This window comes from Corythoichthys intestinalis, chromosome 21, assembly GCF_030265065.1.
Source record: "Corythoichthys intestinalis isolate RoL2023-P3 chromosome 21, ASM3026506v1, whole genome shotgun sequence".
NCBI classification, from domain to species: domain Eukaryota; kingdom Metazoa; phylum Chordata; class Actinopteri; order Syngnathiformes; family Syngnathidae; genus Corythoichthys; species Corythoichthys intestinalis.
Window position 1 is genome coordinate 40,497,891 of NC_080415.1, and position 27,034 is coordinate 40,524,924.

Genomic DNA, 27,034 nt, shown 5'->3' on the forward strand with positions numbered 1-27,034 from the left:
CTTTGGGCAGAAGAAGGGCGGGCTTGGGCGTGGTTTAGGATTATTGTATGTTTGTGGATTGGACAGGGGGATTCGGGAGTTACTGCTGTCAGGGCAACGAGGGTTGTGGATTTTGCCACCTCAGCGTCAAAGGGGCTCTTGGAGTCTTATCAGTCGTGTTATCAGTTGGATATCGGGCGTTCTCTGGTGTTCCCTGTGTTGGGACAGGATGTCCCACCATTTATTCTGGACTGACCGGGAGAACTGATTGCGGGAGTGGCGCAGACGTGGGCTTATAGATGTCTTGCCTTGTTAGTGTCAGATGCGTGATGCACACGTTGGGCTTCCGTGATAAGAAGGCGTCATGTACCTCTTATGCCCTATATTCTGCTTGTTTTCCTGAAACTATGGTATAAGTGCTCTTTATCTTATATCGGGTGTGTTAACAGTAATACAGTCAAACAGTAAATACGAAAAAAAAAAAGTATGTTATGTGTGTGTTATGTGTGTTAGAGTAATACAAACAGTTGATCGGTAAATACGAGAAAAGATTCCCTTCACTATTTAAAGTCAAAGAGTGTATACGTTATTTTGGGACACCCTGTATATATATATATATATATATTTTTTTTTCTTATAATGCTAAATTTCTGCACGCTCGAGTTTAAAGTAGTCGTCACTGCTTAACTGCCATTACTCCCGCTTGGACGACTACGAGCGATAAACTCATTGGAGGGGACGGGCGGTAGATCAATGACGTCATTTTAGTGCCATATCGGTACAGATACCGAATCGACACTAGTGGTGATCATCCGACTTTGATTCAGAATAGTAACTGTGTGTGCTTTAGTGTTCTAGTTCTACTTTGGGCCTATATACTCCTTTGTAACTTAACATATTTGTGATCTGTATATATTAAATATAGTCCCCCTACCACCCCCATGACACGATCGCGATATATGTCGTTTAAAAATGTAAAAGCAAAATAGAAAGTCTATGTGTTGAGGTGACTCCTAAGGGCTCAAACAACTTTCGTTACAGTAGCAGTTTGATATTTCGAAAAATAAAATATCCCTCCCCACCATACCATCAAAAGATGGTTCTCGTCAGTAATGTTTACAAGTTTGTAAAGCCTCTGTCTGGACAGTACGCCCATTGTAATCGTCCATCCGGAACTTTTGGCTTCGGCAGATGAGGAAAAAAAAAAAAAAACGGAGGAGATGTTTTTTTTTTGTTTGTGTGTGTGTATTTTCTCCTATGATGTTGTCGATGTGTAATGTTAATGCTACGTTTCATTTGGAAGAGCATTAACAGAAGCGGTGAATAAAGGCGATCCAGCCGAGGGATTTCCCATAACAGCAGCAGAATCAATAAGCTATTTGAGGTTGATTATTATCCATTAGCTACCGATTGGCTCATTTTGTGTGTTCACCATGCACCACATAAAATTGATATATTTTTGATGTTCGGACCGGTTTGTGGTATTTATGTATACGAATACATACACTGCATTTCCATGTTGAGCATCTTTTGTATGGTAGAAGTCCATTACCCACTATTGTTTGCACAGTAGCTTATAATATGCACCGTGATGCCCCGTTGTTCTTTTACCGACTTTGAATTTTGTGAAATGGAGTTATGAGAAAAATGTATTTTGGTACTACTCGACTATTGCTAGGAAGAAAAAAGAAACATAGCAGATGTTTTTTGTCCCAAAATATATTACCATAGTGTTGCTAAGATGATTTTTTTCTTTCTTTTTAAAGGGGGGTTCACAGGGATATTTTGGGGTTTTTTTGTTGTCGATTTGCCATCTGACAATATATTAATATTGTTCTATATACAACTTTCTTACGTGGCAATAAAAAAATATGACTTCTGCAAAAATGGTTTTGATTCTCTTCTGTCCTGTTTTTTTTTTTTTTTTTTTTTTTTTTACCAGATGCCCGACATTATGAGAGCCCGAGCACCAATAGGTGCGAGGCCCTATTGTTTTGCCAAGGATTATTATTATTCCTTCTTCATGGCAAATGAAAATGGCCGATTTGAAGGTCTTAACATGCTCAAAAACTCACCAAAATGTGCACAAACATGCGGCTTCGCGTAAATTTCGATAATTTGGCAACATTGTGAAAAAATGTCACAAAATGGCTTAGTGGCGCCCCCTGGAGTTTTTCAAAAAGGCCTCTCCATTTAGGTTTTTTCAACGTAGAGCGATGAAATTTGGGGAGTAGATAACTATTGCAAAAATGCTTCAAAAAGTGTTGGTATTTTGGATTGAATGTTAAAAAAAACATGCAATTTTAGTAGATAAACAGTGTGGACGTTTGACACCATTGCGCAGAGGTAGGTAGTTGGATCCTCTTCAAAGTTGGCGAGACTGTTTATGAGACATATGAGATGTTAAGTTATCAAAATGGTGAGTTTTCATTCACGGGCCTGACCTGGGCGGGATACCAAAGTCGGGCGTTTTTTTGGCAGCACGCCAATTCAGTAAATGATTAATAACTTCCTTATACAAAGTGCAATCTTTTTCATATCTGAAAAGCATGAGAGGTATCCCAGCCTCAACACGACTGCATTGAAATATTGGCGCCCCCTAGAGGAAACAGGAAATGCCGTTTTGTTTTTTTTGTTTTTTACGAGAAAGGCTCCTACTCAAAACTCACCTGTTTAGACTAGCCTATCCACAATAAGCACCAAGTTGTGGTCTTTTTAACTGCCCTTATATCTCTTTTAGTATTATAAATTTCCTTAAACGTTCTATACTTTGATTTTCTCACTTTTAAAGTTTTAAATGATTGTACGGCGACCTTGAGTGCCAGAAAGGCGCCTTCAAATAAAATGTATTATTATTATTACTCCTCAGGAAAAAATCAATTGACCTCAAACCTGCATCAGGGGATAAGACATGTATGTGTTCAGGTATCTGATGAAAAATATTGAGTTTTCGTTGAAGTGGGGGCGTCCAAACAGGAAAGTAAGAAGACCCTCGTCATTTTGTCTCACAAATAATTTTGAACAGTCATAACTTGACAGATATACGACATATCTGCGCCAAACTTCCCGTGCTTGTTGAGAGTCATACCCTGAAGGGTCATGTATGGGTCATTTGCATCAACTCTGTCGTACCAACTAGTTATTCTTCTTCTTCCTTCTTCATGGCTAATGAAAATGGCCAATTTGAAGGCCTGAACATGCTCAAAAACCAAAATTTGTACATACATACGGAAAGCGATGACATTTGGGAGGTCAACAGGTTGTGCGAGGGCCTGTTCAGTCCTGCTTGCAGGGCTAGTTTTTGTGTTTGTATTTCAAAGCTGGCATGATGACGTTTTTGTTCCTCTCAGCTGGTAAAGTGCTTTTAATTGGTTGTTTCTAGCCTTAATAGTGCACGCATGAGTACATGCAGAATCGATTTAAGCTAAGTGGAAATAAACGATACGGGACGGTTAAGATTTTGATGAAATATTAATAATAGTAAACAAAGGATACTGCAACATTAATGCTAATGGAGAATAAGGAATTTTTCAGATTCTATTATTTTTTTCACTTTGCACATTCAACAACTCCCCTCAATGTTTCAAGGAACCTCAATGGTTTAGTCTGCCCATGTTTTTTTATGGCGCTTGTCAGTGGTGTCGTTAGGCCTATTTTAGGGGGGGCTTCAGAATTGTAATCGAATCGTTAGGTGCCTAAAAATTCCTACCTCTACTTATCACCACTATCTTTGGGGTGAGTTCCTACTGGAGCATTAGCTGTTTCTCACTTTACGCATAGATGAGTACATAAGCCAAGCTCACTCACGCATGATTATTATCAGTGGATAGTCATAATAACACACTAATAATTATAACTCCACCACCTTTGTTGACCTGTTGGAGTCAGAGCAGAGGAGCAAAGAGTGTGACAAGGGAGAGACCTCACTTAAAAGGTAAGTAGGAGAGTAATGATTAAAGTAGATGATGATTATTTATAGCGTGGCCAAATTTTGGCCTGTACTGTATGTTTGTATGTATGTAAATATGTTATGTATAATGTTTGGATATGTTTTTGTGCGTGTGCGCATTAGGCAAATTAGCATGGCCCAGATATTAAATTCAAGTAATTAGTAGTATTTTTCAGGGTTTAAAATTACAGCCATTTATGTTACATATGTGCCCAAAATGTAATCCGTGCGGTTTACAAATATTTGGGAAGAAACTGTTACTGTGTTGTGAGTGACAGTCATGGCATTGGCCTCTACGATTTTATATATATATATATACATGGCGGAAAACACAGACAAGACTGCAAAAGCAGTTTCTGCTCTTGCACTCCTCTTTAAAAGAAACTGCTGTATTTTAAGCCAAGACAACTGTTGTGTTTGATAGAACAATATGTCTATATGCTGCCATAGCAGATTCATGGCGCATTGAGCCCCCGAACTTTTTTTAATTTGCCAGTTTTACCCTGAAAACCCCCATTTACAGACGTCGCGCAACCGTTTTTGTTTCAACCCAGCCATGAAAACAAGTAATCGTATTTATTATTCAAAATGTGTCATTTTTAGCTTAGAATCATGAATTGATGTCTAATACTTTGTTTAAAGAAAAAAAATGACTTTAAAAAATGATTCACTCGCATATTTTAAACTTTTAAACAAATGACGTCACAATGAAAAAAATGGCGACTGCAAAAAAGTCACGGATATCTACCTCATAACTATCGCTAAATTGTATTTTTTTGTTACCGTCGCATTTTCCCCGATATGTTAGATAAATAATCAATCCAAACAAAGAAAAATTGAAAAAAAAAACGTTTAAAAGGGTAAACATATGAAAAAGAAAATCTCGACCACTCCTTAATGTCTGCGATTTCTGCATTGCGACCCTTGTTATATTACCATGTTTCACCCATAAAATCCCCCCAAAAATCCAGCTGTGGCCATTCACAGCTGTGTTTTGACACTCAGTGATACATGCAACATGGAGTTTTTGGATCGAAACAAGGTAAGCACGCGATAATGTCTCGTTAAAGTCATGGCGTCTGTAATTCTGCTCTCGTGTGCTCTCACCTCCATATAGGGTTTTGCTGTTTAAAAACTTTTTTTTTTTTTTTTAAATGCCCTTCATTCCAAAATGTTTCGTCCCCCAGAAAATTGAGATTTTAAGCTTTCCAATGATGTATCACACATGCATATCGGACTATTTGGAGGTCTCAGAGCAGAACTTGAAGTCACCTGAGTGTTTTCTGCCATATATATGCAGTATATATGTGTTTTTCTTAGCGGTTTGAGAAGTTTTGGGCTTGTATGCGGCGTTGACTTATATCCTGTCTAACTCCTGGGGGCTAAGCCCCCCTCTTCTTAAAACCTATTGATGCCCCTGGCGCTTGTCCTTATTTGGGTTAAACGCAACATGAAAATGATCTTTCACACAAACGGCAAAAGTGACTGAATGTGCTTCCTTTAGTCTAAAGTACACATTGGCTTTATGTCGCCGATGTAGGAACGAAATGTTATCATTAATTGACCATACAATGAACGCACAGATCTTAAAGAATGCATCTGCTTGGTTTGAAAAAAAAATTTTTTTTGCAAACCTAGTTACATTTGTAATTGACAGTGTCTGTTTTGTTCTGCTGTTTGTTGTCGCGGTCTCGCCATCCGTCATCCCGACTCGAGCTGTCAAGTTCTGTCCCATTGCGCTGATGAAAAATGCACATGAACAGCAATGCGTCTTGCGGAGGGAGACGAGCTGAGGAAAACCCACAGTGATTCCCACTCAAACACTTTGAAGGTTTAAAAGAACATGTCGTGTGTACAGTACAAGGAAAAAATCCAACATTTATTCAGAAGGAATAGAAATACATATAACTATTAGTGTTACCATTTTTTGACAGCAGATTCCAATAACTGGCTAAGTAATTTACAGATACCACGTTTTTTTGGAAAAAGTATACAAGATCATAGACTTCATTACCTATTGACGTGACACTTCGTCATTCTTTGCCTTATCAGAGGGGGGCTTCATTGAGTATAGTCAGGCAAAGACGGCACACGCTCATGTCTAAGCTGGATTCAAGCTTGGACTTTTGAAGAACTACGAAAGCTGTACCGCATAGAAACAGGAAGGCTTTTCACAGGAGTGATTTGTTCGAGGATTCAAGGTCATTTTCGTACCATGCATGCATTTTGAAACATTGTGAATAAATCAATGGGACAAATTAGCCGCTACACCATTGCCGTCATAGTTTGCAATAATTACATAAAATAACTGCTAACTGCCCGTTTTTTTTTTTTTTTTTAACCAAGAATCGAGACTGTTTTAAGTCCATATCTATAAAGAATTCAGGGATTTAAGCATTTATTCACAAAAATTTAACGCCAAAAGCTCTTTGTTGTACTAAGGGGGCTGCCACATTGGCTAACAGACTAGCATCACATTCGACATACGTATTTTTGTAAAATAAATGCTGACCGTCTGTTTATTTTTTTTTTTTTTGCTTTTAACCAAGTATCGAGACTGTTTTACGTCCATATTTATAAAGAATTCAGGGATTTAAGCATTTATTCACAAGAATTTTCAATGCCAAAAGCTCTTTGTTGTATTAAGGGGGCTGCCTGCCACATTGGCTAACAGACTAACATCACATTCAACATATTTACGTAAAATAAATGCTAACCGTCCGTTTATTTATTATTATTTTTTTTTGCTTTTGACCAAGTATCGAGACTGTTTTACGTCCATATCTATAAAGAATTCAGGGATTTAAGCATTTATTCACAGAAATTTCAACGGAAAAACCTCTAAGTGGTGACAAGGCGGCACCACAATGACTTAAAGACAAGCAGCACCTGCGACATATTTACGTAAAATAAATGCTAACTTTTTGGGGAGTTTTTTTTGCTTTCAACCAAGAAACGAGACAGTTTTACCTCTCTCTCTCTCTCTATATATATATATATATATATATATATATATATATATACATAAAGGAATTCAGGGATTTAAGTATTTAGTCACAATAATTTTCCATGTAAAATGCTCTTTGTCTTTGTTTCCACTCGGCAAGCTTTGACGGAGATAGGACCCCTATTAATCGGTCCCACGCCCCGTGTCCCGTCAATATTATTATGAAGTCTATGGTTAACATCCTAACACTTTTATCTCGTAATATCATCAATATTTTATTGTAATCTTACGTGCATATATGGAATTGCTTACTGAGTTTAGTGGTCAAAAGACATTTGGCATGTGATCACCCCTGGAGGGTCGTGGTTGTCGTGCGCATGCTCAGTAGCGCTTCGATTCGACCGGGATACCCATTGGTCAGAACAGCGTATCAGTATCAACACCACTAACGACGGCCGAGTCTTTGATCAGTATACATAAGCTCCTAGAATTCTAGAATATGATATTCCTAAAGGGGGGGAAAAGCCTGGAGCGCAAACAAAGGAATAAGGGATAAGTCAGCATGAACATCAGGTCAAGTCAATCATTTTGACAAGATGACTCACTGAACCTTTTTTTGGAGGGCTGAAATGCAGCGCCGCTACTTTCCTTTGACCCCGTACGACACATACTGTACATTTGAAATCCACGATAATACGCATCACTCGCAGGAGAAAGGCTTTCCTGTTTTGTTTTTAACCGTCTTACTGGTTTGACTTAGAAGTAAAACCAAAAATGAAGTGATACTTCTTAATGGGGTCTTGCTGCTTTTCATGAGATGAAAAGCAGGGCTGTCGTTGTTCGGTTGTTCTGCCTGTCAGGCACCTTGTAGCTCCTTCATACTGTACATATACAACCCCTAGCAAAAAAGTATGGAATCACCAGTCTCGGACGAGCACTCACTCAGACTTTTTTTTTTTTATGTAGAGCAAAAAGCTTGGGGGAAAAAAATGAATTAGTTCAAAATTGCAACTCTTTAACATTCAGAAATACTGAAAGAAATGAGTAAAAAACATTGTGGTTGTCAGTAAATGCTACTTTTATTCAGCAATTGCAGGGAAATAAATGTAGAATCACTCCATTCTAAGGAAAAATATATGCAATCATGAGAAACAAACAAAACATAACAATCAAAACACATCTCTAGTATTTAGTTGCACCACCTCTGGCTTTTATGACAGCTTGCAGTCTCTGAGGCATGGACTTGATGAGTATTCTTCATCAATTTGGTGCCAATTGACTTTGATTACAGTTGCCAGATCATCCTTGCAGGTCAGAGCCATTTTTTTTCAATTTCCACCACAGGTTTTCAATAGGGTTGAGATCTGGGCTATTTGCAGGGCATGACATTGACTGGATGAGTCTTTCTCTAAGGAAGGTTTTAACAATTTTAGCTCTGTGGCATAATGCATTGTCATCTTGGAAAGTGACAGACATATTTTCAATTGAAGGGATAAGCAAGCTGTCTAAAATTTCAATGTAAACCTATTGAAGATTTAACCACAGCCATCTCCCTAGTGCCTTTGCCTGACATGCGGCCCCATATTATCAAGGACTGAGGGAATTTTGATGTTTTCTTCAGGCAGTCATCTTTGTAAATCTCACTGGAACAGCACCAAACAAAAGTTCCAGCATCATCACCTTGTCCAATGCAGAATCTTGACTCTTGACACCTTGTCCAATGCAGATTCTTGACTCTTGACAAGGTGACGATGCTGAAACTTTGGTTTGGTGCTGTTCCAGTAAGATTTACAAAAACGACATGCCACAGAGCTAAAACTTTTAAATCATTCCTTGGAGAAAGACTCATCCAGTCATTGTCATGGCCTGCAAATAGCCCAGATCTCAACCCTATTGAAAACCTGCGGTGGAAAAAAATGGCTCCGACCTGCAAGGATGATCTGGCAACTGCAATCAAAGAGAGTTGGCTCCAAATTGATGAGGAATACTCACCAAGTCCATACCTCAGAGACTGCAAGCTGTCATAAAAGCCAGAGGTGGTTCTAATAAACACTAGAGATGTGTTTTGATTGTTATTTCTTTGTTTGTTTCTCATGATTCCATTTTCTTTCCTCAGAATGGAGTGATTCCATGTACTGTATATTTCCCTGCACTTGCTAAATAAAAGTAACATTTACTGACCTCCACATTGACTCTTGTCATTGAAATTGCAGACAGCTTTCTTATCCCTTCAATCGAAAATATGTTTGTCATTTTCCAAGATGACAATGCATCATGCCACAGAGCTAAAACTGTTGACCCACTTCCGGTTTACGATAGTGACGTCACGCAGCCTTGCGGTCTAAAATAGCATTCGTGTGGTATGCTATTTGATATCTATCGTTGTCAATGGCAGGCGATGTGTTCATTTTGCGTCACTCGCTTCCAGTACTGTGCATTCGTTCATTCTTCCAGTCAAAATGGATTGGAGGTCTAGCGCTTTAAATGGCGGCCAGCCAGCGAGTAAACTTATCTGGCCGAAAATAAAGCGGTCCGGCCCGAGGGAAGATGTAATTGCCATGAATGCGGCCCGCGGACCAAACTGTATACGACACCCCTGACGTAAAGCACTTTGAGTTGTGCTACCCAAATAAAATTGTAGGCTGAAATACACACTTGAGAATAAAAAGAAGTTGCTCGGGAATACGTCAAGCGAGTCCCAAAAAAATGAAAAGGAACGATACAGTATATTCTGACTGTCGGGAAGCGGCGCTCCTTTGAATGTGCGCTTCAAACAAACAGTGCGAGTACGAGACGACAAAGTGAGTCCCCGCGTCACTGTCAGGGTTTCCCCTCTAGGCTGTACATCACTTTCTCTTCACAGATAAGAACAGCCTGACTCCTCCTAGTCTGGAGCTACTGAGGAAATGGTTCATTTTCACAAATGCTGATTTGGGGGGCCCTGGGCCATGAAAATATGGCGTGCTTTCTGGAAAGCCATCACCGCTTTATAATTCATGCGCTGCACTGTAAAACGTAATTTCTCAGCAATCCTGGAAATATGTTTTTTTATTTCACAAATACGGAATGGAATGATTAACTTTGAAGGAGGAAATTGACAAGCGGACCTGCGCGTTCTCATGACAGTCACGTTTAAAATGTATCTGTAAAACTAAGGCGGAAACACAGACAAGGCTGAAAAAGTTTCTGCTCTTGCACCCCTCTTTAAAATAAACTAGGGATGTCAAACGATTAAAATTTTTAATCGAGTTAATTACAGCTTAAAAATGAAATAATCGTAATTAATCGCAACTCAAACCATCTCTAAAATATGCCATATTTTTCTGTAAATTATTGTTGGAATGCAAAGACACAAGAGGGATATATACATTCAACATACGGTACATAAGTGCTGTATTTGTTTGTTATAACAATAAATCAACAAGATGGCATTAACATTATTAACATTCTCTTAAAGCGATCCATGGATAGAAATACTTGTAGTTCTTCAAAGATAAATGTTAGTACAAGTTATAGAAATTTTACAATAAAACCCCTCTTAATGTTTTCGTTTTATTAATATTTGTAAAATTTTCAATCAAAAAAATAAACTAATAGCTCACCATTGTTGATGTCAATAATTACACCATGCTTACTAGCATAGTAACCCATAAAATCAGTTGGACCCAAACGCCAGCAGAGGGCGCCAAACACCAAAAAACAAGTAACAAACGGACATTACACTGTACTGTCATTTTAGTCTGTTTGAGCGGGGCATGTGCGGTAATTGCGTCAAATATTTTAACGTGATTAATTTAAAAAATTTACTACCGCCCGTTAACGCAATAATTTTGACAGCCCTAATATAAACTGCTGGATTTTAAGCCAAAAGAGCTGTTGTGCTTGATAGAAAAAGATGTCTATATGCTGCCATGGCAGATTCATGGCACATCAAGCCCTCGAACTTTTTTTTTTATTTGTCCGTTTTACCCTGGAAACCCCCGTTTACAGACGTCGCGCAACAGCTTTTGTTTCAACCAAGCCATTAAAAGAAGGTAAGTAATTACATTATTCAAAATGTCATTTTTAGCTTAGAATCATTAATGTCTAATATTTCGTTTAAAAAAAAAAAAAAAAAAAAAAAGACTTAAAATTATTTACGCGCATATTTTACACTTTTTAAAAAATGACGTCACAATGAAAAAAATTGGTCTCTGTAAAAAAGTCACGGATATCTACCTCATAACTATTTTATATTGTATTTTTTTTTGTTATTGTCGCATCTTCCCCGACATTTTAGATGATAATCGATCCAAACAAAGAAAAATTGGAGAAAAAAAAAAAAAAGTTTAAAAGGGTAAATATGTGAAAAAGAAAATCTCGACCACTCCTTGATGTCTGCGATTTCTGCATCGCGACCTTTGATATATTACCATGTTTCGCCCATAAAATTCCCCCAAAATCCAACTGTGACCATTCACAGCTGTGTCTTGACACTCGGTGATACATGCTACATGGAGTTTTTGGATGGAAAAGAGGTAAGTATGCGATAACATCTCGTTAAAATCGTGGCGTCTTTAATTATGCTCTCGCGTGCTCTCACCTCCAGTTAGGGTTTTGCTGTTTAAATGTTTTTTTTTTTTTTTTAAATGCCCACCTGTTCGAAATGTTTCATCCCCCCAGAAAATTGAGATTTTAAGCTTTACAATGATATATCACACATGCATATAGGACAATTTTGAAATTTGGCCAAATTGGGGGTCTCAGAGCGGAACTTCAAGTCACCTGAGTGTTTTCCGCCATAAATAAATGACGGTTCAGTTAAGTGTAGAGTTAATTCCATATGTACTCCTTGGGATACAATTACACCCAACATATTTGCTATTTACTGTGTCAGATGGTCTTTTGGCCTTCATACCCAGAAAATTCAAAGCTTTTCTGAAAATACACTCAAGCGAATTAAACACTGTCATCATAAATGAAAATGTCACAGCCTGTGTCGCTGCTGTGATCTTTCCCCAATATCAGTGTTCCACCAGCAGGGGGTTGCTTGGCAATTATGGAATCTCTTGATGGGGTCTGAGACCCTCTTTTTCTTCTCTTTCTCCATTTGACACGTGTCAAAATGAGATTGATGTATGAGATAAGAGCTAGCTCCGCCCGTTAGCCAATCCGTTGTGACTATTTGAGATAGCCCTGCCGCGTTCGCATGTCCCTGAAGAAAAACCCGATTGGATTTGAGATGGCCCATCGACTTCTCCCGCTCCCCTTTGACCCCACCCCTTAACGGAACGGCCTTATGCTGTCATCACGTGGTGTCGTAATGATGGTAAATACCACTTGTCAAGTGGAAAATTGCATGCGAACGCTCCTTCAAGTCGTATTTTCTACCGGAGAACTGGGATTTTATGATACCAGAGTTTCCCAGACAGGAAGATCTTTTACTTTTCAAAATGGTGGACCGCGAGCAAGTTGTGAATAAAAAAAAACTAGGCTCTTCGAAGAAGTTCTTTTCGGGACGCCGGCATAATAGTGTAGTGTTACTTTTTAACCAAGTATATGCGATTGTTTTTAGTTCTACAGAGCGAAAGAGACACGGGATAGCACTTGGTTGGCAGTCTAAGTAGAACACTCTCGTAAATGTACCGGTTTACAGTATACGCCAATGACAGCAAACTGAAACGTCAGCCATGTTTTTTGTTTTGCTACGACAACAACAGCACATGAACAAGAAGCACATGTAATTGCCAACTAGCAAGTGGTAAGGATCATCTTTCCCAGAGCACGTGAAGATCGCATTATCAAAGAGGTGGAGTAAGAAATTGACACACGGCTATTTTATAAAATATGAAAAATAGATGATAGTATATCAATTTGCTCCATGAATTCGTGACAAAAATGCATTTGCTGCTTTCTTTATGAAGGACCATCTAACTGCATTATTCTAATACACTTAATATAATCAATCAGGGAATAGTATCGTTTCTCGTATTTACCGTTTGACTGTTTGTAAAACTAACACACCCAATATAAAAAGTAGCACTTATACCATAGTTTAAGGAAAACAAGCAGAATATAGGGCATAAAGATACATGACGCCTTCTTATCACGGAAGCCCAACGTGTGCGTCATGCAACTGACTGAGCAAGATTGACGCTGACAAGCTCACGTCTGCACCACCAACTCTCACAACCAGTTCTCCCGGACTGTCCAGAACAAATGGCGGAACACCCCGTCCCAACACAAGAAATACCCGAAAACGCCCGATATCTAACTGATAACACGACTGACAAGACTCCAAGAGCCCCTTTGACGCTGAGGTGGCAAAATCCACAACCCTTGCTGCCCTGACAACAGTAACTCCAGAATCCTCCTGTCCAATCCACCAACAGACAATAATCCTAAACACACCCTTCTTCCTGCCCACAGCCCGCCCCGCGAGAGCCTCCAAAAAACTGAATGTTTAACTAATAGTTGCCATTTTTCTCGGGAACCTTTTGTTGACGTGTGATTTGGTGACCTTGCCCCCCCACCTGACTCCATTTTCTGTTTGCCTTACCGTTGGATCGCTGTCGACCTAAATAAATTGTCAACTTGTGCTTCGAAGCCTTTTTCCAGATTTCAAAATGGAGTCAGTACAAGCGGTTAAGACTGAACGCACAGTGTTTGGCCTTTTGGCCGGGATGTCGAACTCCCGCCAGCCCCGGTCGCTCGGGGGCTGCGCTAGCGCGGGTCCAGCAGTTTGACTGGCGTGATTCCGGCAGTCTGGCTAAAAAGTCAAATTCCTTCACTTGTCTAACCCTTTAATGCCTGCAATATGAAGCAATTCTCAGAGAATCACAACATTTGAAAAATAAGGTCTTAATGAAACTTTTTTTTCAAATTTGTAAAAAGAAAAGTCAAAATGCATACGTGTAATAAGCGCTCTAATATCTTTAAGCCTTGCTAACACCTGTTTTTTTTTTCTCATGGAACCTGAAGATGCATGTGTTGACTTGCATCCATCTTTTTTCAAAAAGAAATGTGAAAATTCTGAATTAGTGTCAAAACCATGAAATTTTAGGTGTATCAAATGTGATACATTTGGCAATATAGGGCTAATGTCTAAAAGTCAACAGGATAACATAACATATTGGTGTCCCAATAATTGATATTTGAAATAAGGTTCTTAAAACAAATGTCCCAACAGTTACAAGAGAATGAAAAAACTTTTTATTACAATAATGAATTTTTTAATTCATTATAACGGTTTTATTAAAGGTTTATTTTTCAAACAATGTCAAATGTCGACAATTCAAAGTCTTGTGTTTGATATGTGGACTTTTTAAAATTTCAAGGGTGTGATGTCAAACGTCCTCCAATTCTGGAATGGCCCTCCTCGTGTTTACAACTTATCCGGTGTCTTAACACTGAAAATATGTTTTATTCTCCATTCCAAATCATCATAGAGCGTGGGAAGATTTGCGGGTAAAAGAACAAACGATGCCCACAACGATTTATGTTGACGTCTGGTGCCGAGCGGGTTTTTTCCTCAAATTGCATCAGTGAGTTTCAATTGGTTTGCGCTGAGTGAAACGGCAAAAGAAAACAAATGCCAGTAGACTCTTTGATAACCGCTGCGGCCAAGCTTGAAACAAAGCAGTGAAGCTTTTGAGTCGTATCGCGATATTTGACCAATCGGCGCGTAGTGCCCATCGGTACTTGAGAGGCGCCATCCTACTAATGGATGGTCTGGATGGCACGGCAGTCACTACAAGCTGGCTGGAGTGGACCAAAGGGCGGCGCACTTCCAAAAAACGCCTGGAGGAAAGCCAACCGTTGCCACGGTGACAGCGCTGTGAAGAAAATCTCTTTGTATTGTTACCAAGGCAACTACTGTAGTTGGGAGGAAGAAGGAGGGAATAGATAGATGGATGAGAGAGAGGTGAGGAGTGAAAAGGAATGTCAGAAGAGAAAGGAATAAAGGATAAAGAAAAAACAACTTGATGGAGAAGTGATTGGAAAAGATTGGTTCTCAGGCTTTGGCTTTCTCTTTTTTTATACTAAATTTCTGTAAACTCACTTGAATGTAAAATCATTCTATCACTACTTGGTCTGACATGCTTAACGTATTGGCTGCCATTGATGGCGCTAGACGGCCAGTCCATTTGAAGTGGGATGGTTTGCAGCGAATGACACCGTCCCGCTTCAAATGGATTGGATGTCTACTATTGATAAACTTGTTGAAATTCACAGCAAAAAGATGACTGGACGCCACATGATCGGATGTCTATTTATCATCTCGTTTAAGGGCGAATCTAGCTAGCGGCCATCTTAGGAGGGCGACCCCTGCCCTGCCACCGGCTTGTCAAGGCAACATATATGCAGTACTTTTAACACAGTTAAATTTAACAGACTTTAATGTGATGTGACACAATATAAACAATTTTCATCTATTGTACCATGTAGGCTACAATACAAAACAACTGAGAGTGCTATGCCTGCCTGCTAAGCAACAAAACAGTATAAATAAACATCCTGTGCCTGCCCCCTCCACATCCCATGGTATTAGTGTTCGTTATAATACACAGTGGGTGATAAATCCAGCCTCTGGACCACAGTCTGTTCAGCCTCGCACACTTGCTCCCCGCAGACTAACATATATCCCTGAATCCATTACCTTCTCTCTCCTTGGCTCAACACGAGCAGCACGTCTTGTCATACCGCAGCTCAATAGTTTACAAGTGGCCGGTGACAGACTCGAATCGGTATTTGTTCACGGTGATCGTGAAGTAAACGTTCAGTGTGAGCGGCTGTTGTTCACTTACCGGCATCACCGGCCACAGCCAACTCTAGTCCTAATTCTCTGGCTTCTTGTCCCCCTTTCAAAAACGTCATTTTTTTTCTCATTCACCTCTATAATCTTCATCTCTTTTTCTTTTCTTTTCTGTGCACCCAATTTATGACGACTCGCCATGTTTAGAGTTTATAACAATGACAGATTTTAATTTCCCGCTTCAGGACACAGTGTAGCCTTGAGTGCACCAGAGAGGGGGGGGGGGGGGCGTTGTGCAAAAAAAGGAACAAATATATATTTGAAATATTTAATATGTTAAAGTTTTTAAGTATATGTCGAGTAGAATATAATATTTAATCAGACGATTATTTCAATAAAAAAGTAATATGTGAATGTAAAGTAAAATAAATTAAGGGTCATTCAGGGGCCCCTATGGTCCTGAGGCACGGGACAACATACCCGGTTACCCTGTCAACGGGTGTGCTTACTTGTGTAAAATGATTGGCTACTCTACCCACCTCTATTTCTAAGTCCTTCCCGATACCGTCAGTTTAGTGTCGTATCGGTGCAACACCAAGATATCATAATATCAAATATTTGGGTTCACAGTTATGATGGACCTCCCAGGAAAGCGCAACTATAACAACAAAAATGGGTTTGACAGCTCTGCTATCCAACGACCTACTTGCCTCTCATGAGTATTTATGATTAACTCTACATATGTCACGGTCTATGCCAGCGTGTCTATGTTCTTTAATAAAATGAGTTTGTCCCAGAGTGATCCAGTTCCTGTTAGCGAGGACAGAGGGAGACCTGCTGATGAACCATCTGTTATCCAGGTGGATCTCTGTCTGTGTGTTTATCCGTCTGTGTGTTTCAGTCTTATTATGTTAGTCTTCACTCTTGCCCCCAGGCAGCTTCCCAACCCTGAAGGCAACACACTTGTCTCCCTCATGGATATCAGCCTGTTCAGCAGGAAGCAATAAAGCACTGTTTTGTCATTGGCCGTCATTTTGCTCTCAGTGGCCGGATACTCAAAAGACGGGCGGTCCGCAATCCATCGTTTAGCCCCGGGCTGCAAGGAAAGCGGCTTATTTTTTTTCAAGGGCTAGCAAATCTACCGTTGCATGTTTCAAGTCTGCTCTGTTTATGTGGCGATTGGCGTTGTCATCGCCTCATTAGTGTTGCACCGACACCATTTTTTTGGGCTCCTGTTACCAATTCTTTGCTCTGTGGTATTGGCCGATACTGTACAGATACCACTATTTTTTTTTAAATTTATAATACATTTTACATTTTAATATACAAATATATATGGTGGAAAACACAGACAAGACTGAAAAACCCGTTACTGCTCTTGCACCCCTCTTTAAAATAAACTGCTGTATTTTAAGCCAAAAGAACTGTTGTGTTTGATTGAACGATACGTCTATAAGCTGCCAAATCAGACTTATGGCGCATGAAGCCCCCAAACTATTTTTAATTTGTCCGTTTTACCCTGGAAAGCCCCGTTTACAGACGTCGCGCAACTGCATTTGTTTCAACCCAGCCACAAAAAGAAGTAATTATATTCATTATTCAAAATGTCATTTTTAGCTTAGGATAATGAATTGATGTATATTATTTCATTTTAAAAAAAAAAAAAACTTTAGAAAATTATTCACTCACATAGTTTAAACTTTTAAACAAATTACATCACAATGAAAAAAATGGCATCTGTAAATAAGTCACGCTTAATTGTATTTTTTTTTTGTTACTGTCGCATTTTCTCCGATATGTTAGATGATAATGAATCGATCCAAACAAAGAAAAATTGAAGAAAAAAAAAAACTTTTAAAAGAAGCAAATATCAACCACTCCTTGATGTCTGCGATTTCTGCATCGCAACTCTTGTTATATAACCATGTTTCACCCATAAAATCCCCGAAACATCCAGCTGTGGCCATTCAGATCTGTGTCTTGACACTCAGTAATACATGCTACATGGATTTTTTTGGATCAAAGCAAGGTATGTAAGCAAAAATATCTTGTTCAAATCATGGCGTCTTTAATTGTGCTCTCGCGTGCTCTCACCTTCATTTAGGGTTTTGCTTTTTATTTTTTTGTTTAAATGCCCTCCTGTTGTTCTTTTCCCAGAAAATTGAGATTTTAAGCTTTCCAATGATGTATCACATGTGTATATCGGACAATTTTGAAATTTGGTCAAATTGGGGGGTCTCAGACGGGAACGTCAAGTCACCTGAGTGTTTTCCTCCTTATATATTACTAATATTAAATCTCTGCATATTCATTTGAATGTGAAGTCATTCTCTCATGGTTTGGTCAAACACCAACTTATTGGCTGCCATTGACAGCGCTAGATGTCTGATCCATTTGAAGTGGGATGGTTGCCAGTGAAGGGAATAGTATCTTTTCTCGTATTTACTGTTCGACTGTTTCTATTAATTTAACACACTTAATATAATCAATTAGGGAATAGAATCTTCTCGTATTTACTGTTTGACTATTGTGTTACTCTAAGGTACCCAAAATAAAATAAATATCATTTATATCATAGTTTAAGGGAAACAAGCAGAATATATTTGATATCATGAACAGTTGCACTTGGAATGATTAGATCTTGCCTCGCCAAGACAATGTGCAGATGGGACGCTTTCTGATCACGGAAGTCCAACGCGTGCGTCATGCAGCTGAGTGAGCAATATTGACGCTGACTACCAGGTGATATGCAAGACATCTACAAGCCCACGTCTGCACTACCAACTCCCACAATCACTTCCGGACAGTCCAGAACAAATGGCGGGACATCTTGCCTTGTCAAGGAACATCTGATCATGATCAGGAGGAACCCACAACCAAGAAGTGAACTCTCAGCACACACGTGGTGCTGAGGTGGCAAAATCCACAACCCTCATTGCCCTGACATCAGTAAATCCTGACTCCGACTGTCCAATCCACAAACAGACAATAATCCTAAACAACGCCCAAACACACCCTTCTTCTGCCCACGGCCCGCCCCCCAACAGCCTTCAAAAAGACAATGTTTAACCAATCGTTGTCATTTTTTTCTCAGGAACCTTTTGTTGAGGTGTGATATGGTGACCCTGAATCCTCGCCTGTTTTGGCTTGCCGTTTGGTCGATGTTGACCTGAATAAATTGTCAGCTTGTGTTTCGAAGTCATTTTCCAGCTTTCAAAATGGAGCCAGTACAAGGGGTTAAGACTAATGTGAACGCACGGAGTTTGGCCTCTTGGTCGGGTTGTCGGATTCCTGCCGGTCGTTGGAGCTGCGCCAGCACGGGTCCGGCGGTTCAGCTGGCGTGATTCCAGCTCTCTGGCTAAAAGGTCAGATTCCTTCAGCAGCGAGGGAACCAACGTTCCTTTGCAGCCACCCTCCCGCTTTAAATGGATTGGACGCCCACTAGTGATAAACTCATTGGTATGAGAGTCAGTCTCGGCCTTTTTACTCTTCGACGCCGACGACATTATTTTGGCTCAGTATCTGTACCAATATCGAACACTAGGCTACACCAAAACCCACTTTGTCCGAGTTGACGGCACAAATCAAACAAAAGAAGTTGGAGTGTTTTTCTTTCGGTATTAGCATTTGTGAGAACGTCTCCATGTGTGAGAGATGAAAAACACAAAGTGGCTCCATCGCACTTCAATCTACACCATAATAAATATAATGAATAATGTAATCATTTGACTTTCTTGCCAGCCCAGAGAACGGCGAGTTGACAGTCTGTCTCGACAAAGAGAGGATGAATCGCAGCGAGCTCATGGTTACATTCCGCTAAGTATGCAGATGTATGCAACCCTCGCTTTTCCAGAATTACTTAACGCAAAACCCAATATCTCATCAGCTCAAATTCTAGTCTTTGCATACAATTCCATTTTTTTTTTTTTTTTGCGATGCACAAAAGCTGGGAAGGGTAAAGTTTGGAATGACATAAATTGGATATATAAAAGGTATCAGTCATCTGACTGGAAACAATCACCTGCCGAACAATAACGATCACCTCGACCCGGCGCCAACTCGGGTCGCGAGTGTGACACAATCAGGTCACCGGAGCGACAATGGTAGCGGGAGAGGAACGACGGTCGACAGGCCCTAATTGATATTCCAGGCGAGGAGTCGGGAAATTTAAATGTCAGTAAGCTCCGTTATCGCACTCGGGAGTCGGAAGAGATTAGGGGATAGGTGGGAGAGGGACACCGGAGGGGTATCGCTCTGCTTAAACTCCTCAAATGTAAATACAAACAAACACAAGTTTGCACATTCATGAGGAATAGAAACACATGATAAGGACACTTTCATCTCTTATGAACCCTTACATAGTGTTTGTTTTCATACACACAGGGTACCACAAACTGAAGGTTTGCACATGCAAAACTAAGGAAAAACTTACTCAAAAAGATGCAGAAGCTGATCAGACAAATGTGCTCAATCAGTCCAAAGCAGCAGGCATGACAAATCACCCCTGGTTGTCAGTTGGCGGCCTCTCTAAAAAAATTAAAGCACAATGTCAGGATATTTAGAGGTAGATTTGGTGCCAACGTAACTTGTGGTTATAGCCGGAGGAAATTAACAGACTCGAGAATTATTTGTAGCTGTAATTAAAATAACCTTACCGTATACGCTGCTGGCCAAAAGTATTGGCACTTCGGAAATTGTCAGATAATGCTCAATTTCTCCCAGAAAATGATTGCAATTACAAATGCTTTGGTAGTAATATCTTCATTTATTTTCCTTGCAATGAAAAAACACAAACGAGAATGGGGAAAAAAATTCAATCATTATCATTTTACTCCAAAAATGGGCCGGACAAAAGTATTGGCACCCTTTGAAAAATCATGTGATGCTTCTCTAATTTGTGTAATTAACAGCACCTGTTACTTACCTGTGGCACATAACAGGTGGTGACAACTAAATCACACCTGCAGCCAATTAAAATGAATTAAACTTGGCTCAACCTCTGTCATTGTGTGTACCACATTGGGTTTTTTTCTTTTCTCCATGCTCAAAGAACTGTCTGAAGCAAAATTGTGGTGAAACATGGACAATCTAAAGGCTACAAGTCCATTTCCAAAGACCTGAATGTTCCTGTGTCTACCGTGCGCAATGTCATCAATAAGTGTAAAGCCCATGGAACTGCGGCTAACTTCCCTAGATGTGGACGGGGGGTGGGGGGGGGTTGACAAGTGAAAGATTGTGCAAATGGTGGATAAAGAACCCTGACTAACATCCAAAAAATTTCAAGCTGTCCCGCTGTCCAAGGTACAACAGTGTCAACCCGTACTATCCGTCAGCATCTGAATGAAAAGGGACTCACTAACCCCACTTCTGACCCAGAGACATAGCCTGGGCCAGGCTGGAGTTTGCCAAAACTTACCTGAGGAAGCCAAAAACCTTTTGAAAAAAATCTTCTCTGGTCAGATGAGACAAAAGTAGAGCGTTTTGGGAAAAGGCATCAACATATAATTTACAGGGGGAAAAAAGGCCTTCACAGAAAAGGACACAGTCCTCAAAGTCAAACATGGCAGAGGTTTCCTGATGTTTTGGGGTTGCTTTGCTGACTCTGGCACTGGACTGCTTGACCGCGTGCATAGCATTATAAGGTCTGAAATCTACCAACAAATTTTGCAGCATAATTTGTGAGAAAGCTGGGTCTCCATCAGAGGTCATGGGTCTTCCAGCAGGACAATGACCCAAACACACTTACTAGAAAATGATTTGAGAGAAAGCACTGGAGACTGGCAAGCAATGACGCCAGACCTGAATCCCATAGAACACCTGTGGAGAGATCTGAAAATAGCACCTTTCAAATCTCAGAGACGTGGAGCAGTTGGCCAAAGAAGAATGCTCTAAAATTCCAGCAGTGCATTGTAAGAAACTCATTGATGGATACCGGAAGTGGTTGTTCGCACTTATTTTGTCTAAAGGTTGTGTTACCAAGTATTAGGCTGAGTGTGCCAGTACTTTTGTCTGACCCCTTTTTGGAGTTTTGTGTAAAATGATTATGATTGAATTTTTTTTTTTTTCATTGTCTTTTGTGTGTTTTTTCATTGCAAGCAAAATGAATGAAGATATTACTACCAAAGCATCTGTAATTGCAATCATTTTCTGGGAGAAATTGATCATTATCTGACAGAATGGAAGGGGTGCCAATACTTTTGGCCAGCACTGTATGTAACTGGCATATTAAAGAAAAAAATAAAATTTCATTTCCTTTGTCATCATCAAATTTGGCCATTACGTTTCTTTGCATTTTTTTGCATTTGGAGTTTTAAATACATCTGCCTTAAGGGGTAATTATGAACTCCCTTTTTGAAAATGTAAGTGCATGTTTGTGCAGCAACATTAAAAAAAATTAAAAATCACTTTTCACTTCTGTCTACTAAGGGTGTCAACAATAATCGATGCGGCGATGCACCCCAATGCAGGCAGGAACGATTCGATTCAATGCGGGCAACACGCTGAATCGATTCAGCGCATTTTAAAATATATAAGTACGTTCAAAAATCTTCCCTGCGCAATTCCGGTGATGCAATGGATTTGGTTTCCCCATTTGTATTGTTATTCTCAGAGAGAGCTACTTTACATTCAAAGCAAGCCCGTAGAGGTTAGATCGGGCCTAAAAAATTCCAGCCCAACCCGACACGGCCCGCTGGTATTGAAGCCCGACCGGCCAGATCAATCAACTAGATTTGCACGCCCGAGCCGAGTGATGCGGGAAAAAAAAAAAACGCAGCAGCAGCAGCAATTTATTTTCATTTCTTCAAGTTTTCTTACTGTTTAAATAGTCTACATATTTTTATAAGATCTATAAAAGCTTTTACACAACTAAATAACGCTGGGAAAGTTTAATATAAAAAAACACGGTTTTGCAGACACACAGAGGAGAAGATTCAAAAGGATCACATTTGCCTTTGTGTGCATAAATAAAAGTGTCTTTCCTAACAAATTCTCAGTTGGCAGACGAAAAACGCAAGTTTACTCAATATTTAAATAGTCTACATATTTTTAAGAGATTTATAAAAGCATTTACACAACGAAATAACGCTGGGAAAGTTTAATTTAAAAAAAACAAAAAAAAACACGGTTTTACAGACACACAGAGGAGAAGATTCAAAAGGATCACATTTGCCTTTGTGTGCATAAATAAATGTCTTTCGTGACGAATTCTCAGTTGGCGGGAAAAAAAACGCAAGTTTACTCAATATTTAAATAGTCTACATATTTTTATGAGAATTATAAAAGCATTCACACAACGAAATAACGGGAGGAGAAGAAGAAAAAGAGGGCTGCGCCACAGCTCTCTGCGCATTTTTTTTTTTTTTTAAATAATTTATTAGTCCGGCGCGGCGGTCCGACCCGACCCGCCGAAACGTGAATGCTTAACATTTCGGGTCGGGTCGGGTTCGGGCACAAGATCTAACCTCTATGCAGGGGGGACGAGGAACCCAAATCCGCTTCTTCACCGGAGTAACGTCACAGACAAGCGCAGTTGTAATCGAGAGAGCAGAGAGATGGGACATAACATAACAATGGCTGAAACGGGGAAAGAGGGAGCGAGAAATATTATAGATATAAGATAGGCAAGGCCTACATTTAACTTTTGTTCTACATTGCAATTTAGTTGATGTTTTGTTTGCAGCTGAACTGATCCCTGGATTGATATTGCGATAAAGATGCTGCTGCAATACAATATTTTCTTTGTCATTTTCTTTAATATTTACTTGAATATTTTTATTGATGGGTCGTTGTGACTAAAATAGAGTGACTGTTATTACTGATTTTGCACAGGAGTTCAGATGTTGCACTGTGTGAAAGGCTGCTACTGTGTGTAAAAAAAAAAAAAAAAGAGAGAGAAAGCCCTGGTCTCATTCAAAGCACTAATTAAATGCTGTGATCTGATTTTTTTTTTTTTTAATATATATGAAAGTATACTATTTTCATTCGACTTCAACCAGGAGTGACACAAGAGCCAATAAAAAGCTGTTTAATGTCTGTCCGCTTGTGTTGGCTCATGATTCACGAAAAATATGCATCCCAGGCTTTAATGCATCGCAATGCATTGCCGAATCGAATCGAATCGTGGCCCTCCGAATCGTAATCGAATCGAATCGTGAGGGCAGTGCCGATGCACACCTCTACTGTCTACCCATTATTACAACTACTTTATATATATTATTTTATATTATTGTATATTTTCCACCGATGCGACAATCACACGTTTATTATGTATAACTACACGTTTCATCATTTGCACGACTACTAGTAGCTCTTCCTACACTAAAGTTAGCTAATTCCATCATAACATTCATCAGAATTCTCGAAGCATTTGCCTCTTCTACTAACAGGTCGAGACTTGAATGAATGAAATGGTTGTGTTTTATAATTTCAATTTGGGATCCACTCTTCTGTTCTTGAAGGGAATGAAATTGGGGTAAGAGCTATTAGCTCAGCATGGTCTCCAGCTGTCTGTTTGGGCTCCTCTACAAAGACGGATCACCGTGTCTAATCAATGTGGCTGCGACTGGATGGATGGAGGCAGTTACGCTGGAAATAACAGGCATCAACCTCTAGCTAACAGAAGATTGGCCTAGCTCATTATTTCAATCAACCGAGGTTCCTCGCCTCCCTCTTTTCCCCCCCTAAAATCAATCCTTAACCCAAACCCAGAGTAATACCGGCACATTTTTGGCCAATCTACTGTATATGACGTGACATGCTTTAAATTTAGTTGTGACTCGATTTATTTATTTAATAGGGACAGTGCACATTGATGAAGATCTATTAGACACTTTTAAAAGATGCAAATATGCCAAATTATAGGAAAAATGTTTGAGCTGAGTTTTGAAGGTTCATTCCCTGACAGCAAGTGGTAAACTGTTTCAGATTTTACTGGCCTCTACAGAGAGAGAATTGTGACCGAAGGCTGTTTTTCTGATTGGGACTGGACAGTCCCCTCTAGAGGCAGCCCTGGTCCTGAGACCACTGTGAGCCTAACCAACCATCCCCCCCCCCTCTTTTTTTTTTTTTTTTTTGATTTTTAATTTTTTTTTTAAGTCAGACAAGGGAGGTGGGTCGAGTCCATGTAACACCTTGTGCATTTGACAAGCCGTTTTAATTTTTTTTTTTTTTTTTTTTTTTTTTCTCAAGGCTCAATAAATAGTATTTTATAATTTTTCCAAACATGAAATGACATTAACGATTTTTATGTAGAGTGAGTCTATGTTACTGCATGTATTTACACCTGCCAGTTGCCAACATGTAATGCAATATTCAATGTGTGATAAAATCATTGAGTGTAGAAACCTTCTAGCAGCCCAAAGAGTTATGAAAGATCTTATGTATTTAAAATTTTTCAGGTTGAATTTCACTTTATTGTCACAAGGGGGATGCATGGCGGAAACCACAGAAGGAGGCAAACACGTAAAGGCAAGGCAGGGTGCTGAGGAACTCAAAATTACCTTTAGACTAGAACTATCAAGGGTGGATCAATTGATACAAATCCCTTTTGTATCCAGAAAAGGGTCATCTGACCCCTAATCAGCATATCTTTTGTAAGCATTGAAGTCCCTAACCTCATCCCCATTCACACTCGCAAAACCAGTGTTGGATTGCTCCAATTAGCATCATGAATGTTTGCAGGGTAGGACTGCCTTGGCTTTGTCGGACAGTGGACCACTCAGGAAGGTAATCGGGCGGACAACCTTTTTACATATTCTAAAACCTGCAGTTTGCCGACAACTTTTAATGTGGTGACATATAACACTTTGCCCTTTTTCCGGGGCTAGGTGTTGGAGGTTGTTGCCGAAGCAATTTTTCCTTCTGCCTCTTCTTTGCGCCCACATGAGAGTAAGCCAATTCCTTTGCACAACCCACCAAGAAGTCTCCCTCTTGCCTTCCGGTGTATGTCTGATACAACACATATGTATTCAGTGCTGCCATGTCAATTACATTGTAGAACACGGCAACTGGCCATCTCCATGTTCCTCCGTGTTTGACGAAGCCAAGGGAGCCCTGGATTTGCAAATATTCAAGATGCTAATTGAAGCTATCCAAAGTGAACCCCCCCCCCCCCCCTTCACACCTAGGCAGTGACTCCACAGGAGTGTGTAGGGGGGGTTGTCTGCTGGATTGCTTGTTTGAGTGGTCTATTGTTTGACAAAGCCAATTAGTCAGTTTGGTATCTGGGTCATTTGACGCCTTTCTGATCTTTCTTTATAGCCCCCACCCCCCAAAAAAAAAAAAAACTTACTTTGAGAGGTAATCAAGTTGAGGGCATGGACACTATGAATTCCAACAAAGACTGACAGCACATGGGTATTTAAATACAGACATGGGGTAACGAGACAATGAGACACAGGTGGTTGATATGAGAGGCAGCTGATTGGTCAAGACACAAGGAAGAGGCCACAACAGGTGAAATCAATAGTCACATAGACAAAAAACACAAAGGCAAAAACCAAAGACATCTTAACTCAAGGCATGACATTGAAGGGAATAGTATCATTTCTTTTATTTACCGATCGACTGTATTACTCTAACACACTTAATATAATCAATCAGTTCCCCTCGACAGTCAAGAACAAATAGTGGGACGCCCTGTCCCAACACAAGGAACAATAGAGAACGCCCGATACCCAACTGATAACACGCCTGGTAAGACTCCAAGAGCCCCTTTGATGCTGAGGTGGCAAAATCCACAACCCCCATTGCCCTGACAACAGTAACCCCCAAATCCTCCTGTCCAATTCATAAACAGACATTAATCCTAAACAACGCCCAACCACACCCTTCTTCTGCCCACAGCTCACCCTGCGAGAGCCTACAAAAAGACTGAATGTTTAACTAATCGTTGTAATTTTCCTCTGGTACCTTTTGTTGATTTGTGATATGTTGACCTTGGAACGAGTCTGCCTAATCGCCAGAGTCGGTTTCGCCTTGCCGTTTGATTGGTGTTGACCTGAATAAATAGTCAACTTGTGCTTCGGAGCTTTTTTCCAGCTTTCAAAATGGAGTCAGTACAAGGGGTTAAGACTAAGGTGAACTCGCGTAGTTTGGCCTTTCGGCCGGTTCTCACCGGCCCGGGTCGTTGGATCTGGGCCAACGCGGGTCCGGCGGTTCGGCTGGCGTGATTCCGGCAATCAGGTCAGATTCCTTCAACATGAATTACATAATCTTTTAATATGGCTTTTAAAAGACAGTGTCACTCCAAGGTACTTGAATTCATTTGAATTCATTTTTGTCCTTCTAAAAATACACCTGAATGTTTGATGTCCAAAGGTTTCTTTGTAAACATCATAAACACATTTATAGTTGTGTTTAGTAGAAGGCAAGATTTGTAGCGCCAATCATTCATAGAATTGTCTTTCAGTTCTTAAAGGTTAAG

The 27,034-nt window shown here is 39.9% G+C and overlaps 1 long non-coding RNA gene across 1 annotated transcript in view; it reads right to left on the reverse strand.

Moving 5' to 3' along the window:
* LOC130909344 (uncharacterized) overlaps positions 1 to 25,931 on the reverse strand; it is a 30,364-nt gene extending 4,433 nt beyond the window's left edge. The window contains exons 1-2 of the long non-coding RNA XR_009061733.1: positions 25,901 to 25,931; positions 20,042 to 20,136 (exon numbers count right to left, since the gene is read on the reverse strand). This is a non-coding gene — a long non-coding RNA (uncharacterized LOC130909344). The remainder of the gene's footprint in view (positions 1 to 20,041; positions 20,137 to 25,900) is intronic.
* Positions 25,932 to 27,034: the final 1,103 nt, after the last annotated feature.